A 20,236-nucleotide genomic window follows, 5' to 3' on the forward strand; every position below is an offset into this window, starting at 1 on the left:
GGTTATCTCTTATTGTTCGAGTGTTCAAATAACATGCATATTTTGTCTTTCAATGTTTGCAGAATAAAAGCTGCATTGACTGATAAATTAACAAACATCAATTGTTTAATTAACCTGTACCTTTGTCCCTGAAGAATAGTAGAACAATAAGCTGCAGAGATGGATACAGTAAGTAATCAACAAGCATTCAACAAATCAACAAACATCAATTTAAGAATCAACATTTGGCTCATATGAACAATGGCTTATGTCTCTTGACCTATTGAAAAACAGATCTGGCATAATTAAGAATACATGCTTTGTCGTCACAACTTGTCATTACGATTTTGTAATGTAAAGTAAAGACATAAAGGCGCTGTAATACTGAATAAAATTGATACTTTTGGTGAAGAATTCTCTTTGCAGTTCTTATATAATTGCCATATGAAGTTTTCTACTATATAGATTTCGGTGCACAGGGGATGGACTGTACACTGGGTCTTCTCCTCCCTGTCTGTGATTCCTCTGCTTCTCAGCCTGCCTCCGGTCCATAAATGACATGTCACTGCTGAGATTTTAAACAGAGGAGACAGGTCACTGAAAAAGTAATGACCTATCTTTCAAAGACCAGAGACAGACGGGGGAGCCGGGGAATTACAGACAGGGAGAAGAAGACATGCTGCACTGTCCAGCCCCTGTGAACTGAAATCTAATTAGCACAAAACTTTAAATGTTGATTAAAGAACAACAACAAAGGTATCAATTTAATCCATATTACGGCTCCATTACAGCTGTGTTATTACTTTACATTATAATATCGTGTTGAAAGGTTCTCTTAAAAAATGCCAGCAGCACAGATCAGCACATCCCTGATTATTCGCTGGTGTAACAGGCTGGCAACCATGTAAGGAACTAGCAGTACTCTCTTTGGTGCGTGCTTTGATCTTCTATGCTGGTTTGAAAATCAATGGTATTGGCAGCACAATACCCTGTGTAAACAGAGGATGTGCTGCTGCTTTCATGATACTAGATATGGGGACAGAGCAATCACATTAAACATTGCTTTGTTCCCATCATTGTTAATAGGCCAGTGTTAACTGTCTAGTAAACTAGTGACAGTAGGCTTTCATATAGTTAGTAGAGACTATTTTAATGGTATATAATTTTCAGTATAAATGCATTCTAAATGTTTTTTTGTGGTTGAAATTTCTAAAAGGCATCCCCTTATAATTTTGCCCAGCGTCATATTCTGTCTAAAGCTGACCCTGCTTCTAGCATTATAAATCCCACATAGCACTACAGAATTTTCTTCCAAAGCACAAATTGAGGACATCAGTACATAACTGATGTCTCCCAACACAGTCCCTCAGTTTTATTAACATCCCATTCTGGCCATCTGTGTTAAACCACCACTTCAGTGTCTTTTTACTTTCACCATTGGAATGGTGTTGATAATGTGAGTTTCCTGCTCCCAGTAATATACTTACCAGCCGCTGTTTTCAGCTGCTCCAGGTGCTACTCCGGTCCCGATCCGATATCTTGTGGCTGCAGCTTCAGACTGATGAGAGTTCAGAGGTAAGTGTCAAAAGATCTTAACGTAAATCCACGAGAGCCTAATTTTGGCCTTGTTCTGGCCTTCTTCTATTTACACTGAGAAGTGACCTCCAGCTTGCTCAGCAAACACTGGAGCGATCCAGCAGGTAACAAACTACAGAAGATGACCGGAGTGGCGTTGAGAACATTAAAATATGAGGGTTTGTAAGTATATTACTTGGGACAGGGAAAATACATTAGTGACACTACTCCAGTGGTGAAATAAAAAAAAAGCTGGAGTAGTGCTTCAACCACCTATCACCTGACTGCTAAGGCTACTGTTTGCCTAAAGGGCAAGTCAGATGGTCACAATGTCAAAACTTCTGGTCTTGGTGGAGCAGTGGTGATCCAGTTGTAAGTAAGATAATTTTCATTTTTTTAAAGCAAACTCTTCTGTTGCTTACTTTTTCAAAAGTGGTGTAAACCCTTTCAAGCTTATGGAAATCCTTATCTGTACACTAGTTCTGGCCCTCACCTAACTATTTTGACACATTAGGACCTTTTGTCACAAAACTGAGGTATATTAGGCGCACAGGGTAGGTTAATTGTGAGGGCTCTATTTCTCTGTTTTCCAAAGATTTAATATAAGTCACAGTAAAACTTTTTCATCACGGTATGAATACTCTTCCAATCACAATTTAAATGGGCATTTTTGGCTGAGACGGAAACAACAGCATCTAGAACCAGCCACAAGAGTTGGGGATAGGCAATAGCTAGTTGTTTTTGTAATCCCAGTTCCCGTGGCAGAACACTTTAAAGCCTATCTTACCATCTTAGTCATGAACGGTTAAGATTGAAATATCACTTTAAAGGAGTATATTTAATTAAAGAGGGAGAAAAGTTTTCATTGCTACATTTTACACATTGCAATGAAAAATTGATCCAGCAAGGCTGTCATGGCTCTGAAATAAACTGAAGTCATTACACTAGTGTGAACAGAACCAAATTTAAATTTTGAGCATCTGCAATATAAGATTGTGTAATTCTTTATAAGATTTTCTCTAGTATGCCTCATTGCTCAGCTAATAAAGGAGCTCTAAGAAATAGATTTACATAATCATAGAGTACATTTGAGAAATACGGGTGTCCTTTTGATATCCTAGAAATTGCAAGTTCTATTAGGAAAATGGAAAACTAACAAAAATTAAGCATTCCATTATACATGTGATATAGTGTATGAGAATAGACATATCACAAATAAGTAAGCAAACTTAACAAATTTTTACAAAATATAAGACAGACCCTGTACCTACCAGAGAATTAGTAATGTTTTGCTTAGGGGGGAATCCATTAAATATACTTTTTATTGGAACACATGGCAAGAAAATCTAATTATTGAAAAGCAGTATATTTGCTATTGTAAAAGGATTTCTGCAAAGTATCATATTTTTATTGCAGAAAATAATATATCAAAAAGTAGCTGTGAAAAGAGTAAATTAAACTGGATACTTTATCAGTAATTCTGTAAAGGTTTTAAATAAAAAAAATCAAATTGAATGTGAAGATGGAAAAATAATCATTTATTTATATCTCCAAGCAAGAACGTTTCAGAATATAGGTAACATGGGTTGGAGACAATTCAGAAGAAATACACTTTTATTTCAATTCTATTTTTTAAGAGTTGGTTTATGAAGACAACATCTCTAAGTAATGGAGCTAACGCAGTAATTTGCTGATTACCGGCTTTGCAAACAGCCTTGGTCCATCAACGTATTACGGTAGAGGTAAGTTTAGGGCAGCTATGTATTTCTCATACAGAAGCTATAATGTAGCATGTCATAGAAATATTGAAAATATTGAATTTTTTTTCTCCCCCTGAAACTCCTCTTCATTCCCCCTCCCCTATAGTATTAGGCAGAGGAGAAGACCTGACAATCCATCATCTGTCTGTATGCAAATTAACACACACATGAAGAGTGTCTTGGAAGCAAATGCTAGCACAAAGGGTGCTACTGACGTGCCCCCTGGGGCCGTGGGGTACTCGATAGCCGGGCCGGCCCTTTTCGGGGTTCTCACGGTGGTAGTGACCCAGTCCGTGGCACCGGGCAGTCAAATAAATTAAACAAAAAGGGAAAAAGTTTTTTGGGGATAATGTTCGTGATGCCACCCGTGGTATGCGGCTATATGGGGGCCACCGCTGTGGTGCAGATCCACTGGAGCTGATGGTGACGCAGCAGAGTTGGTTCAGCACTCCACAGGCAGAGCTAAGCTCCAGGGCAGTATATGGGGATTTTATGAGGTAGATGTCGTCAGCAGGGACAGTGTAGTGCAGGGCAGGTGACGCAGTAATTAAGCAAATACACAGTGGGGTGCAGTCTTCCGGCATTACTCACAGTTGTTAAGTTCTCCAGGTTACAGTTACCGGTTTGTAACTGCCCACGTCGTCCTGTGTCCTCCGGGGAAGTGATCAAGCCAACTTTCAGATATCACAGGAGCACTTGAACGGGACCCCTTTCTGTGTACCTATCCAGGTCATCTCATTGCGCTGGCTCTCGCCCTCCTGCCCTGTGCCTCACACCCAGTGTCCCAAGCCAGTGACCGCGGGCCTTGTCGGGCGACATCCGGTCTGTCCCCTTGGTACTATATGGCCACCTTTTCAGCGATTGAGTGTGGAATGTGGCTACAGCACATGAAATACTGCAACCTCCGGTTTGCTAGCTGAGCCCTAAAGTACTCCACTAGGCTGGGGCCGGTTCCCTACTGCAGCCTGATCCCTCCATGTCAGCGTGAATTCGGGCGCACGGGTGGCATCCCACACTCACCGTGCCCCTGCGATCCCTTCTCTTTCTCTCTCTGGAGCCCTCCTCACTGCTCCACTCTTCTCTCCTCTCTTTCCTCCTGGGCCTCTCTGACTGGGCCCGACTACTCTCTACACTCCTCTGGAACTGCTTACAGCTCTTGCTCCAAGCACATAAAGCGGAGACTCCCCTTTCTAGATCTTTCCATCTTCCTTTTATACTCCTACTTCAGTGCTCCCCTAAACTACTTCCTCCACCCGCCTCCTCTACCTAGTTCTACCCTCCAGACAGGGACCAGGCACTGTGCTCTCCCTCAGGAGCAATCTCGCCCCTCCCTAATGAAGTGGTGAGTGTTGGATGTGGGTGTGTGGGTTCCGGGTAGTGCTCCCTCCTTACTTGAGAGTGGGGCAACCCACCTCTGGCTGAGATGCAGTACATCTGTGGCAACTGGACCCGCAGGGGCGCCACACTACCAACCCAATTAAAATGCGAGGGTAGTTTCCACTGACGCAGGCCTGCGATAATTTACACCTGGGTGAAGAGGAAAGCTTGCTTTGGCTTCAAACACACCAGAAGAATTCCCAGCTGTAATATGCAGCCGGGCCAGCGCCGATGTGGAATATGAAATATCTCAAGTTCCATATGTCCAATAATAACGGGACCTATATTTTTAGTGGCAGGCAAGGAAAAATATGCTTATTTTTCCGTAGCTGTGAGCCCCTCCGGGGAGCGGTAATGCAATGCGGTAATGCAGGCTGGAGCCCAGCCCACATGATGTCAGCACAGGGGGTGTGTGTGCCGGCCTCCCCCTTCAGCATAAAAGACCCCACTGAGGATGGATCAGTATTCATTGCCGGAAGTCAAATCTGTAGTATCTCCCCTCCACCCATACTGAATCGTCTTAGCGATCTTTATGGTAACTCTTCTTTAATCCTGTTTATTTTGTGTAACTGTCTATTCTGTACTGTAAATGTCCTCTTTCTAAAAACCTTGCATATTTTTCATAACACTGCCTCCCTTTTGGATTAAATATAAAATCAATAGTCTTGTTTCTTTTGCTGTGTAATCGTTTCCCTCCCCTGAAGCCATATACGCTACCAGAAAGTAAACATCTGACCAGGCCTGTATTATATTTCAAATCTGGCCAGTGGTGGCAGCGAATGATAATAATTGGGCTATCATGAAGCTGGCAGTAACCGTACGGGGGCGTATGCACATATTCCATGTATTGGATTCTGGAGGAATGATGCCATAGATTTTCTGCTCGCTTGCCGATAGCTACGTACTGAGTAGTCGGGATTGTGTGCTCGCAAATCCCTGCTCAATCTTGTGAATTCTTGACAAAGTGACAGCAACGGTGGATATTGTCTGATCTCCCTGGTGTCGTCGGTGTCATCCCTGATAAATTGGTGCCAGTGGTGGGATATTGTGTCATCTCTCCAGCGTCGCTCGGACATCCCTGACAAATTGGGTGCAGCGGTTGGATGTTACAGAACATCAGTGGCTGAATTGAGCAATCATTCTTGTCACTGAAAGCTTGCATGTTTCTTGCGAGAATTCTGTGCAAAGTTTTAGGAAATCAGACTCAGTGTTTTAATATTTTTTTTCTGGGACATTACTGTACATGTACCAGTTGCATCCCCTCCCCTTCTCTTGTTTTTCTGTCCTATCTTTTATTTGGCAATAATGGCTACACATGGAGAGCCTTGGTATCAACAGCAGTCAAAGGACGTTCTTACTGCCCTCTGTGAGCTGGGAAAGATTGACCCCATGGGCAAAACCAGGCACCAAATGGTTGCTGAACTGTTGCAATGTGCCGCAGAGCCAGTCCTACAGCAGAGCCCTGATGATGGGGTGGCCAGCCAAGGCCCAGATGGCGCTACTGCAAGGTTCCCACCTCTCTGCACTGGAAGTGTTTGCTTCTCTCCCTAGGGAACAAGATGGAGACTATGAGGCCATCAAGCAGGCCCTGATAAAAAAGTGCCAGCTGACTCCAGAGGTTTACCGGAAAAAGTTCAGAGCCCTCCAGCGTGGACCACATGACAGCTACAGTGATGTGGTGGATGCCAACTTTGAGCAGTAGGTTCAGGGACTGTCAGTTGCCAACTTTGAGGACCTGAAGGATCTGATGGTGAAGGACCAGTTTCTTCATCTTTGGAAGTGAGACAGTTTGTGCTGGACCGGGAGCTGATGGAAGCCACCAAAGCAACCCTGATCGCGGATACCTATGAGGCCAACCGTACCCCAGAGGTGCGGAAGTCAGCCGCCGCCAGCTGGAAAGGGGTGAAGCTGACAATCATCCTCAGTGTTCCAGCCAGCCAGCCTCAGCGGGTCCTGCCCCATCTTCTAGCACCCGGCCTGCATCTAACTCAAGCCGGTGCTATACCTGAGACAAGACTGGTCACATCAGCCTCACCTGCCCACAGAGGCAGAAGAAGAGCCACCCACCTTAGGCCCAGGGACCTACTGCAGCATTTTTTTTTGTGGGTGGGGAGGTTGGGGGGGTCTGTGAGAACTTACAATCAGTCACCATGGGTGATAAAGTCACTATGGGGCTCAAGGACACCGGAGCCGAACGAACCCTCATCTGCTAAGAATTGGTGTCCCCTGAAGACCTTATCCCTAGGAAAACCCTGACTGTCACTGGGATTGGGGGTGTTCACCGTCCTTTACAAATGGCCATGGTTTTCCTTGACTGGGTTGTGGGGATGTGGTTGCGGGAAGTGAGGGTGTCTGAGAACCTCTCGTCAAATGTTCTACTGGGTACTCATCTGGGACAGTTGATTGCCCAATATGTTCCTGACAACCCTCTCAGATCTGATAATGTCTGTGATCAACATGCTGATTATATGAACGATAATATCATGCATAATGATAATATGTCTTGTGGTAAAGGAGTGCTCAGCCATGTCGCCCTGCGAGGTGATGTTGCTGAGGACCCCCAGAACGGAGCCAGCGTGAGTGCTAAGGGTGATGGGAGCAGGCACGGGGACTTTGAAGCCAGCGGTCCTGTGCCTCCAACCAGTGTCACGATGGACTGTGACTTGGCCGGTCGTAGCTGCCCCATGATTGGCACGGCTCCTGAGGCATTGAGGGATGATGGGGAGAGGTTTCCCCAGCCTGTCAGGCTGATGGTAAAGGGTTGTTGTCCTCCGGGGAGATGGCCTACATAGCCGCTGTCACTCTGAGTATGAGTGCCCAGAACGCACGTGATGCACTGCCTTCTGGGCCCTCATCACCTGGTGGGACAACAGAACTGGCTGTGGACCCAAAGCCGGTCCCAGGCGGTTTCAATGAGTTTGGGGCCATAATGTCGCTTCTGGCTACCTCCAGCCAGGAGTTCCAGGCGGCTCTGTAAACAGATGCCAGTCTAGAGATGTTAAGGGACCTCGCAGAGAAGTCCATCTCCGAATCTGATAAGGAGAGGGTATACTGGGATCAGGGGAGGTTGTACCAGGAAACGGTCCCATGTAACCCCCAACAGGAGAGGATGAGGGAAAGACAGCTGGTCGTGCCCTATCAGTTTAGGGAGGAGTTGTTGCGGGTTGCCAATTAAATTCCACTAGCTGGACACTTGGGGGTCCGCAAAACCAAGGCCCGGCTGTTGCACCACTTCTATTGGCCCCAAATGGGGACAGATGTTGCCAACTACTGCCGGTCCTTTATCACATGTCAAAGGGTGGGGAAGTCGGGGCATGCACTCAAGGCTCCCCTGATCCCTTTGCCGGTTATAGAGGAGCCATTCCAGAGGATTGGTGTGGACATCATTGGCCCGCTGGCCTTCCCCAGCAGCTCTGGAAAACAGTTCATCCTTACTGTGGTAGACTATGCTACCCGGTACCTGGAGGCAGTAGCTCTGTCCTCTATTTGGGCTTAAAAGGTGGCAGTTGCCCTTCTGACTATTTTTTCAAGAGTAGGATTCCACAGGGAGATGCTTACAGACCAGGGGACTCAGTTCATGTCTCTCTTAATTGAAGCTCTCTGTAAGAAAATGCAGGTGCAGCACCTGGTATCAAGTTTGTATCACCCACAGACCAATGGTTTATGTCAATGATTCAATGGTACCCAAAAGCTGACGCTTAAGATGCTGGTTGAGCCCCATGTGTGCAACTGGGAGCGGTACCTCCCACACCTGCTCTTTGCTTACAGAGAGGTACCACAGGCCTCAACGGGGTTCTCCCCCTTCGAGCTCCTGTATGTCAGACAAGTCCGGGGGCCCCTTGGTCTGGTAAGAGAATCATGGGAAGGGGAACTGAGCTCCCCCGAAGTGTCCATCATAGAGTATGTCATGTGGCTCCGTGACAAAATGCAGGCAATGACGCAGCTGGTGCATGAGAATATGTTGCAGGCCCAGGCTAGACAGATGCTGTGGTACGACCGGAATGCCCGGGAGCGGGTGTACGAAGTGGGTCAGAAGGTGTGGGTCCTAGTCCCAATGATCTAGAACAATCTTCAGGCAGCCTGAGAAGGCCCATACCATATGCCAGTGCTTCAATGATGTGAACTACGAGCTCACCATTGACCATGCCAGGAAGAGGCAGAAGGTGCTCCACGTCAACATGATGAAAACTCATAATGACCAGGAGGCCTGTGCAATTCCTGTGTGTAGCGTCCCCGAAGAAGGCGAGACAGAAGTCCTGGTGGACTTACTGGCTGCCGCCCGGGACGGGGAGTCTATTGAGGATGCAAAATTCAACCCACAGCTATCCACGGACCAGAAGTCCCAGCTGCAGGAGGTGTTCCAGCCTTACCTGACCCTCTTCATGGGTGTACCAGGAAGGACAAAGCTAGCTGTCCAACAGGTGGAAACAGGGAGTCACCCCCCAGTCCTTCAATCCGCTTACCGTGTCTCTCTAGAAGTGCAGAAAGACATGACGGCGGAGATAGACGATAGATGTTGTACCTGGGGGTGATCCAAAGGTCAAAAAGTGCGTGGGCCTCGCCTGTAGTCCTGGTCCCGAAAAAGGACCGGACTACCCGTTTCTGCGTGGACTACAGGAGGCTAAATGCCATCACAGCTCCCGATGCGTACCCAATGCCACGCATCAATGAGCTGCTGGATCGCTTAGCTGGGGCCCGGTACTTGACAATTATGGACCTGAGTCGAGGATACTGGCAAATTTCTCTGTCCCAGGAGGCCCAGGAGAGGTCCACCTTCATTACACCGTTCGGGCTGTATGAATCCCTTGTCATGCCCTTTGGCATGAGGAATGAGCCTGCCACTTTCCAGCGATTAGTCAACCAGCTGCTTGAGGGACTAGAGGGGTTCACGGTTGCTTACCTGGAGGACATTGCCATCTTCAGTTGCATCCCTGGAGGAGATGTCCTTCTTGGGTATGGCAGGGTACTATAGAAAGTTTGCTCCAAACTATAGTGCCCTTGCTAAGCCTCTGACGAACCTCACGAACTTCACGAGATAGAAGCTACCTCTTACAGTCAACTGGACAGCTGACTGTGAGCCGTCCTTTGCGGCGCTGAAAGCTGCCCTGGCCAGTTCCCCAGTTCTGCAGGCCCTGGACTTTGCCCGGCGGTTTTTAGTCCAAATCAATGCCAGTGCATTTGGTCTGGGTGCTGTGCTCAGCCAGGTAAATGGGCAGGGGGAAGAGCATCCAGTGATGTTCCTCAGCCGCAAGCTCTTACCCCGGGAGGTGGCATACACCACTGTGGATGAGTGCCTCGCTATAGTGTGGGCCTTGCGGAAGCTGCAGCCCTATCTATGAGGGAGCAACTTCACCACAGTGACTGACCACAACACCCTCAGCCGGCTGCACCGGGTGTCCGGTGATAATGGTAAACTACTGCAGTGGAGCCTGGCTCTACAGAAGTACGAATTTACCATTCAGCACAAGAAGAGAAGTGAACATGGCAACGTCAATGGGCTGTCCCATGAAGGAAATACAGAGGAGGTAGACTTAAGGGGCGATCGGTAAAGCAGCCTCTACGCTACCTCAAAGAGTGGGAGATGTCATAGAAATGTTGAAAATATTCTTTCACCACCTGAAACCCGTCTTCACCCCACCTCCCCTATAGTATTGGTCAGAGGAGAAGAGCTGACAATCCACCATCAGTCTGTATGCAAATTAACACACACAAGAGAAGTGCCTTGGAAGCAAATGATAGCACAAAGGTTGCTACCAACCCAATTAAAATGCGAGGGTAGTTTCCACTGACGCAGGCCTGCAATAATTTACACCTGGGTGAAGAGTGGGATATTGAGTGGGTGTAATCTCCCTGGTGTCGTCGGTGTTGTCCCTGACATGGAATTTTATGGCACCAAATGAAAATAATCACCCATGTGATATATGAAAATACAGGTTTTGCTAGATCCAGAGCTGCTGATACTTAGCCGTTCTCTGTTTTAGTTGTAGGAGTTGGGCAAATGGAAAAAAAATATCTTTGTAAAATAAATATTTTAAATCTGTGTTAAAGACATTGGACATAAACAGCTGGATGTAGAGTGGATGTCCATGCTCACTTTATTAATAATTTAAACTTAGGGTAGATAATCAATATTAGATCGTTGGTGGTTTGACACCTGGTATCCCCACCAATTTGCTGTTGTCACCTCCAAAGACAGTCAGATGTAAACAATGAGCAAAATTGAATAGGGCGGCACTCATAGCATCCTGGCATCGACAACCGCATGGGTCTCCTGCAGACGCTGGGTTGTCATGCCAACCCATAGGCGACCCGCGGTCATGTGACACGGGCGTCGATGGGCGGGACTTATGACGTCCTTCCACCACAGCCGTGTTTAATGCCGCTGTGAGAGATTGACAGTGGCATTTAACATGTTAGCAGCGGCGGGTGGATCATCTGTAATGTCCACGGAAAGATGTGGGCTCATTGCGTTGAATGGAGAGATCCGACATGTGCCGTACGTATACGGCACATGTCAGAGAGGGGTTAAAGAGGTTTTCAAGGCATATTATATTGATAGGATAGCTTACAGTAGAGCATCAACATACTAAGCCTGGACAACTATGGTAATATAATTTAAAAGGTAGATAGGTAGAAAGATAGATCGATAGATAGATAGATGGAAAGATAGATAGAAAGATAGATATATAGAAAGATAGATAGATTTAAAAAGGTCATCATACAGACAGAAATGTTGTTATTATGGGTCATTAAATATTTTTTACTAATTTGTTACATTGGCATGCTGCCTCCATTTTTTAGATATACAGTGGTGGCCAAAAGCATTGGCACCCCTGCAATTCTGTCAGATAATACTCAGTTTCATCCTGAAAATGTTTGCAATCACAAATTCTTTGGTATTATTATCTTCATTTAATTTGCTTGCAAGGAAAAAACACAAAAGAGAATGAAACGAAAATCTAATCATTGATCATTTCACACAAAACTCCAAAAATGGGCCAGACAAAAGTATTGGCACCCTCAGCCTAATACTTGGTTGCACAACCTTTAGCCAAAATAACTGCGAACAATCGCTTCCGGTAGCCATCAATGAGTTTCTTACAATGCTCTGCTGGAATTGTAGACCATTCTTCTTTGGCAAACTGCTCCAGGTCCCTGATATTTGAAGGGTGCCTTCTCCAAACTGCCATTTTGAGATCTCTCCACAGGTGTTCTATGGGATTCAGGTCTGGACTCATTGCTGGCCACCTTAGAAGTCTCCAGTGCTTTCTCTCAAACCATTTTATAGTGCTTTTGGAAGTGTGTTTTGGGTCATTGTCCTTCTGGAAGACCCATGACCTCTGAGGGAGACCCAGCTTTCTCACACTGGGCCCTACATTATGCTGCAAAATTTGTTGGTAGTCTTCAGACTTCATAATGCCATGCACACTGTCAAGCAGTCCAGTGCCAGAGGCAGCAAAGGAACCCCAAAACATCAGGAAGCCTCCGCCATGTTTGACTGTAGGGACCGTGTTCTTTTCTTTGAATGCCTCTTTTTTTTTCCTGTACACTCTATGTTGATGCTTTTTCCCAAAAAGCTCTACTTTTGTCTCATCTGACCAAAGAACATTCTTCCAAAACGTTTTAGGCTTTCTCAGGTAAGTTTTGGCAAACTCCAGCCTGGCTTTTTTACGTCTCGGGGTAAGAAGTGGGGTCTTCCTGGGTATCCTACCATACAGTCCCTTTTCATTCAGATGCCGACGGATAGTACGGGTTGACACTGTTGTACCCTCGGACTGCAGGGCAGCTTGAACTTGTTTGGATGTTAGTCGAGGTTCTTTATCCACCATCCGCACAATCTTGCGTTGAAATCTCTCGTCAATTTTTATTTTCTGTCCACATCTAGGGAGGTTAGCCACAGTGCCATGGGCTTTAAACTTCTTGATGACACTGCGCATGGAAGACACAGGAACTATCAGGTCTTTGGAGATGGACTTGTAGCCTTGAGATTGCTCATGCTTCCTCACAATTTGGTTTCTCAAGTTCTCAGACAGTTCTTTGGTCTTCTTTCTTTTCTCCATGCTCAATGTGGTACACACAATGACACAGGACAGAGGTTGAGTCAACTTTAATCCATGTTAACTGGCTGAAAGTGTGATTTAGTTATTGCCAACACCTGTTAGGTGCCACAGGTAAGTTACAGGTGCTGTTTATTACACGAATTAGAGAAGCATCACATGATTTTTCAAACAGTGCTAATACTTTTGTCCACCCCCTTTTTTAGGTTTGGTGTGGAATTATATCCAATTTGGCTTTAGGACAATTCTTTTTGTGTTTTTTCATTGAAGACAAATTAAATGAAGATAATAATACCAAAGAATTTGTGATTGCAATCATTTTCAGGAAGAAAGTGAGTATTATCTGACAGAATTGCAGGGGTGCCAATACTTTTGGCCACCACTGTATTGGAGTACTGCTCTTAATTGGGAGGCTTTGCATCCTATTACTAATTTGTTGCTGGTGCTGCGCATATATTTTTAATTATAGATAGATAGATGATAGATAGATAGATAGATAGATAGATAAAAAATTGAAGCAGAAAAAAATGCAAAAAAATTTAAAAAAAATCAAAAAACAACTCACTGTGCAAGCGTACTGGACTAACAATCCCATAATTCGTTAAATATACAAAGATAAGAAGAGTCAGCACTCCATTAATAAGCAAATGGCCAATAAGTGTGGATGTTATTAGCCCATGTGGCGACATTTGTAGTGTATTTATTGCAATGCCCGTGCTCCTTATGGTATGTCGGAGAAACGACATGGGACCCATGTCAGTCATCATCGATATACCATAAGGAAAAAGAGACTTGATTTCACATTATCAAAGTATTTTGTTAAATTTGGCCATACAGAAAAACAATTGAGATTTAGAATTATAAACCATGTTCCTCCTCCTAGAAAGGGAGGTAATAGAGACTGAATGTTAAAGAAAATGAACTAGATGGATTCATAAACTAAATACTATAAAACCCAATGGTTTGAATGTTGAATTTAAGTTCAATTTTAATTCAAATGCTTATGACATGCAGGTACTTAGCAGGAAAACTGTCACTTATAAACATAAAGCTGTTTGTCTTCAAACATGTAAACATAAAACAGTGCAAGTGGATTAAACTTTTCCTAATTCACGCTAAAGGATAAGACAATATGGGAGCTGCCATGCTGTTTGTTTTCTAAGCTGTCAACCAAACTAGAACTGATGATGATAGGAGGACGATAACCAACAATAGAGAGAGCAAGTGTCGGGCAAGTCCCTGGCGAGTTAGCAACGCCCATCATAGCTGCAAGCTACAGTATTTTTACATGTTTTGCTGGCGTGACAGTTTTTCTGTAAAAGCCTTCAAAATCCTCCTGTTCGTCATCTGATAACATAAGTACATCAATGACATCTTGTGATACATTTGTAAGGCTGTCATCGTATGGATCGAATTTCGTATCAGATGGTGTGGTCTCAGCTTCGGCTTCCTCTTCATCTTGCCACAAGTAGTCGTCCTCCATACCATCTAATGAATTTGAAATGCCACACTTCTTGAAAGACTTGATTACTGTTTCTGCATCAATATCATTCCAGGCTTTTATGACAAACTTGGACAAAATATCCAACTGTGGAGCACGCATGTTTCATCCTTTTGTGAATGACTTTTCACCGCTAACCATCCATTCATTCCACTGTTCTCGAATGTGATCTTTAAATGGCTTGTTTAGCCACACATCCAGTGGCTGTACTAACGATGTCAATCCTGCAGGAATAACTGCTGCATGTGTGTTTAGTCTTGCATGCCTTTGCTTGGTGCTGGGAGTTAAATGAGTCCTGAACATATTCCACACAAGTAGGCTACATTTTTTAATAAGTCCACCTGGTCGCCTCCTCCATACATTATCAAGCCATAGCTTCTTCATCTATCCAACCTTTTTCATTCACATATACAAAACAACCAACAGGGAACTTGAGTTTCGGCATTGTTTTTCTTTTTAAAATAATCATTGGTCTCAGTTTGGCGCCATCAGCTGTGCATCCTAATACCTCTGTAAAACTGGACTTCTCATGCCCTGTTGTTTTAATTAAAATATATTTTTCCCCTTTTTGATGGACAGTTTATTTCCAACCATATCAAAATTCATTGGAGTTTTATCCATATTTCCAATACTACTTAATGGATAGCCGTGTTTAGTGCGCTGTAGTATTATGTATCGATGGAAACTATTTACTTTGCTATCAAGATCTGCAGGTAATTTTTGGGCAATTTTCGTCTTTTTTCCTCAGTACCATATTATGCCTTGCCATGAATCTAGTACACCAGGATACAGTGGCCTTAAATCTGTTGCTGTGATCTGGGCTAGATTTGGTCCACTGAAGTGCAAGCAAATGTATTTTATTTCGTGTCACTTCATAACCATTTTGGCGATGCTCATTCACCTTGTCTGGTACATGTTTTTTGAGTTCTGGCCAATGCGGGGTGCCTCTTCTTAATGCACACTTACACTTTAGCATACGCTTTAATGCTTTTTCATTTGCTTTCCAGTCCTGAACCTTCTTTTCTGTTACTCCATATTGTCTTGCAGCAATGCAGTTATTATGTTCCATGGCAAAGTTTACAACTTTAAGTTTTTAACTGGCTTCATATTTCTTTCTTCTTGCTGGTGGAGCCATGATGGGGTTTTGACTGTTGGACATTTGTATACTGTACTGTATTTACTGGTGCTATACTATGTGAACAGGTACAGAAACTGGTGATGCACTGTATGTGGTGCCCAGTATGCATCAAACAGCCAATCACGGCAAGCGATGTACCATACCGGAGATTGGCTGGTTGTTGTATACAAATCCTGCTTGGATTGATCAGCTCATCCTGCCTGACCAGCCCTCCTTGTCTCCAAGACTATCAGAGCAGTAGCACATCCCTCTGGCCTGCCCTTGAATCCTATTACCGGTACCTCCTTCTCTGCCTCTCTGATCTCGCTCCTGAGAACTGCAGTGACGAGGTGAGGGGGTGCCTCACTGGTAAGGTGTAAGTGAAGCAAGCTGCAGGTGTCCGGGATGCCCGGTGTATGGAAAAAAGAGAAAGAGCGATGCTGTGCTCAGAAAAACATGCCCCTTTTACTCATCTGGCCCTTCCTTGTATTACCTCCTTCTCTGCCTCTCAGATCTTGCACATGCGCCCCTGCGCCGCTTCACTGCAGTCATCAGGAGTGAGATCTGAGAGGCAGAGAAGGAGGTAATACAAGGGTCGATAATTTCTTTAGATAATGTCTTGGAGGACAGTTGTGAACTACTGTATATAAGGGGGATATGCCTTTGTATCAGGAGTCTTTTTACAAAATCACATACAGGAACATCTAAGTGACAGCTCTTCAGGACAGCATAGCTCAATCCAGAGGGAAAAAGATCTGCTCAATTGACCATCACTGACCCTATGGAGATGTTTTGGGGAAACCAGGGTTGAGACCATTCCTAAGCTTGCCTCTACTTCCTTTCTGCTGGTGTCTACCCACAGCGGGGTGCCACTAGTTGAGGTAGTTGGCCCTGGGAGTCCCAAAGTCGCAGCTGCTATATAACCAGTGGGCAGCGGAAGGGTGAGACTGTGTAATTTTGGGATATCTTGGGTATTTGCTGGGACTGTTCTATATGTTTATTGTCTGTTTGGTGGTTCAATAAAGTATTGAAATACTATTTTATCCTCACCCTGTGTCGTCTGAGCAGTATTATGCCCACAGAAGACCCCGTGTCTTCACAACTATGATAAAAAAAAGTATGTAATATTTTTATGTAGTTACAGTATATTTTGCTATATGTTTTTCTCCTGGAATAATTTTTGTGGAAACCAATAGCTTTTACCTCTTTAATAATGCCTGTCATTGGGTCCTTTGTCAAACTGCACATCTTTCTGTATCAATGTAAATCCGCTGTGATATGATGGGAGGACTTGATCTGTACAAGATTATGACTCCCTTCTAATGCATGGACTGCAGTTTTGTGGCTCTATTAGGGTCGTTCTGCTGTGGTCCTGCAGATAGGGATACATCGGTACTGTACTAGAAAATCCTTTGACTTTAAAATGGCTGTCACAAAGTCAATCTGATGAATATATGATATATACTATGACATGTATAAAAGAAGAGAAAAAGCCCGCACAATACAACCCGCACATCTATTGTCGATTGCTGTGTCTGTCACAGCAAAAAAGTAGCCAAAAAGAAACCGGGTGCTAACACATGCATAAGGTCCATAAATTGTAAAATTGAAGAAAAAATATCACTCTTTAAAATCCAAAGTCTTTATTTACAGCATTTTAAAACCTGCAGCAAGGAAGGAGAGAGCACAAAAGAGGACGACGGCCGTTTCGCGCTGGCGTGCACTTAAACGGGTCCTGGGATCATCAGGTTTTAAAATGTCACAAATAAAGACTTTGGATTTTAAAGAACCGGTGAGTGCTATTTTTTTTTCAATTTTACAATACTGTGAGATGTATTACCTAGGATTATCAACTGTATATTTGTATTGGTGATAGTATTGAGGGCTTGATCGCTGGGTTTCCAATCTAATCTATTTATGCACAAATGCACATTATTATGAATATACACAGAATATTAAAATGGATTTGTGGTGGATTTGCTATGATGTAATAAGTCATAGGTGATTACACAAACTAAATGAACTATAATGGAATTGTTTGTGAAGATTTTAAATTTTACTGTAAATTTTGTATTACTTGGTTATTATATATACAGTATTATGTACTTGATAGTTGTATTTTTAATAACCAGAAAAGGCTAAACAGACAGCAGCGGGCTGATATTAATAGGCTGGGAAACTGCCATGAATATTGGCCCCCTCCCAGACTAAAGGCCCTGTCACACATAACTAGATCGCTAGCGAGATCGTTGATACGTCACGGGTTTTGTGACGCAATAGCGACATCGCTAGCGATCTTGCTACGTTTGACAGGTAGCAACGATCAGGCCCCTGCTGTGAGATCGTTGATCGTTACAAAGCTTCCTGGATCATTCCTGGGTCGTTGCACTCCCGCTGGGCAGTGTGCATCGCTGTATTTGACACCTAGCCAACGACCTCGTCAGCGATTCAGAACTGAGACACATAGGCGTGCATAAATTGGACTTTTCCGCGCCCCTCGTCCCCGATTGGTGGTCGCTACAGCGTTCTCATTTCCGGCCACGCATAAAGAAGGCAACAGAATAGCGATTCCGTCCTTTGTTTCTGACCTCGTGCTTGATTTCAGATCCTAGCAGAGTTCTCCGGGCTGTTAATATCCGTTCATTGGACTAGTGCTGATTTTTTTCGGCTCATTGTAGCGTTCTCCAGCTGTGACTCCGCTTTGAACAAATCAGGCATCTTTAGTGAGGTAGGTATTGTTTGAGGTCTCAAATGCGTTTCCATTTTTTATTCTTTTATCGCACATCTACCAATTATCTGTTATCTTTGCTCTTCAGGGAGGGAGGGCTTGGCTTCTATCTGTATATATATATATATATGCTTTTGCATGGACAGATATTTTAGGGGTCTCGTGCACACGCACCCACACAGCACGTTTTCTGTCATGCTCACTAACAGAATGGAACATGGTTTTCCATGATATTTTTTATATACAGTTTCAATACTTGTGTTAATTGTTTTGTTGAAAGTGTTCTCATCTTTTCATGTTATGTTTGCAGTTTGCACATCATGGACGACGGGCAGTGTGCTATTGTGGTTGCTGCATTGCTGGTTGAGGAAGCTCGGCGTCAAGATGAGGCACGAGAGCTACAGAGGCGTTCCAAACGAAAGCGTCGCATGTGGACCAGAGAGTGGCTGCAGAAGAGGTCTGAATTGTCCCACATACAACTTGTAAGAGAGCTTCAGGAGAAGAATCCTCATGATTTCCGCAACTATCTGAGGATGTCAGAGGAATCTTTTAAAGAGTTACTGGAACGAGTTACGCCACGTATTCAACGGAAGGATACAGCGATGCGTGCTGCCATTCCGGCAGATGAAAGATTGGCAGTCACACTGAGATTCCTGGCCACCGGACGCTCACTCCAAGACTTGCATTTTTTTGCAGCCATTTCAAGGCCCATGCTCAGTGTTCTAATCCCGGAGACATGTAATGCAATTTACCACAGTCTACGTAGTTACATACAGTTTCCCAACACGGAGGAGGAATGGAAAAAGATTGCCTCTGATTTTGAGCAGCTGTGGCAGTTCCCTAACTGTGGTGGGGCTTTGGACGGGAAACATGTCCGAATCACTCAGCCACCAAATAGCGGATCCTATTTTTATAATTATAAGGGCTATTTCAGCATCATCATGATGGCCCTTGTTAACGCCAATTACGAATTTATAAATGTAGATGTTGGCATGAATGGCAGGGTTTCTGATGGTGGTGTTTTAGAGCACACACTTTTTGGAGAGCGATTGGACAACTGTGACCTACACTTGCCTCCCAACTCAGAGACTACAGGTAACCTTAATTTTGTTTTTGTCGGCGATGAAGCCTTCCCACTTCATCCCAATCTTATTAAACCGTTCCCCCAAAAAAGTCTTACCCAGGAAAGAAGAATTTTCAATTATCGTTTGTCAAGGGCACGTCGTGTTGTCGAAAATGCCTTCGGTATCATGGCCAACCGCTTCAGAGTTTTTCACACGCCAATTAACATGAAGCTTACATCAATAGACTCTGTTGTTTTGGCCTGTTGCACGCTTCACAACTTTCTTCGTCGACGTGATGCAATTATGTACTGTCCGCCTGGCTTCGTGGACTCTGTGGACCTAGCCAATGGGGAAGTGGAGCTCGGAGAATGGTGTGCAAACGATCCTGCAATTGTAGGCCTTCAACCAGTGGGATATGGCAGAAACACCCATGATGCGAAGACCAGCCGCGACAACTACTGCCAGTATTTTAACGGTCCTGGTGCTGTTACTTGGCAGCATCAGAACTTATAGTGGGCAACTACTGACAATTATACACTACTTTCAGTTTTGTATTGATTTGTGTAATAAACTGTGTTTAACTTTGCAAAAGCTTTGTTTCTCATTGTTTCAGTAGTAAGGGCCCGTATATACATACGTGTACTACTCCAGGGGCATACATAGGAATCATGGGAGCCCATAGCAGAAGTTATAATTGGGACCCCCCCACAAAAAAAAAAAAAAAAGTAAATACTTGTTGGGGACACAGAAGAGCAGATCTCACAACTTTCCAGCCTTTGCATAGCAACTTTCTTCCTTTCTGAACTCCTAGATTCCTCTTTCATAGCCCCATAAAAATGTGATGCCAACAAAAGTGTCCCCCTTAACACAGTATGATACCCCGATGGTGAATTCCTCCTTTTTAGCCTCCACATGCACAGTGTAATGACCCTAATGTATCACATGAGCCATGTATGAGGGAGTTGGAGTCGTGGAGTCGGAGTTATGGAAATTGAGGAGTCGGTTTGGCTTACCGACTCCACAGCCCTGTATACCAGGATGGGAGAGCATATACATATGCATACCATATACATAATGC

Source organism: Phyllobates terribilis, unplaced genomic scaffold (genome assembly GCF_046119375.1).
Source record: "Phyllobates terribilis strain yellow unplaced genomic scaffold, ASM4611937v1 Scaffold_11__3_contigs__length_659146591, whole genome shotgun sequence".
In the NCBI taxonomy this organism is placed as follows: domain Eukaryota; kingdom Metazoa; phylum Chordata; class Amphibia; order Anura; family Dendrobatidae; genus Phyllobates; species Phyllobates terribilis.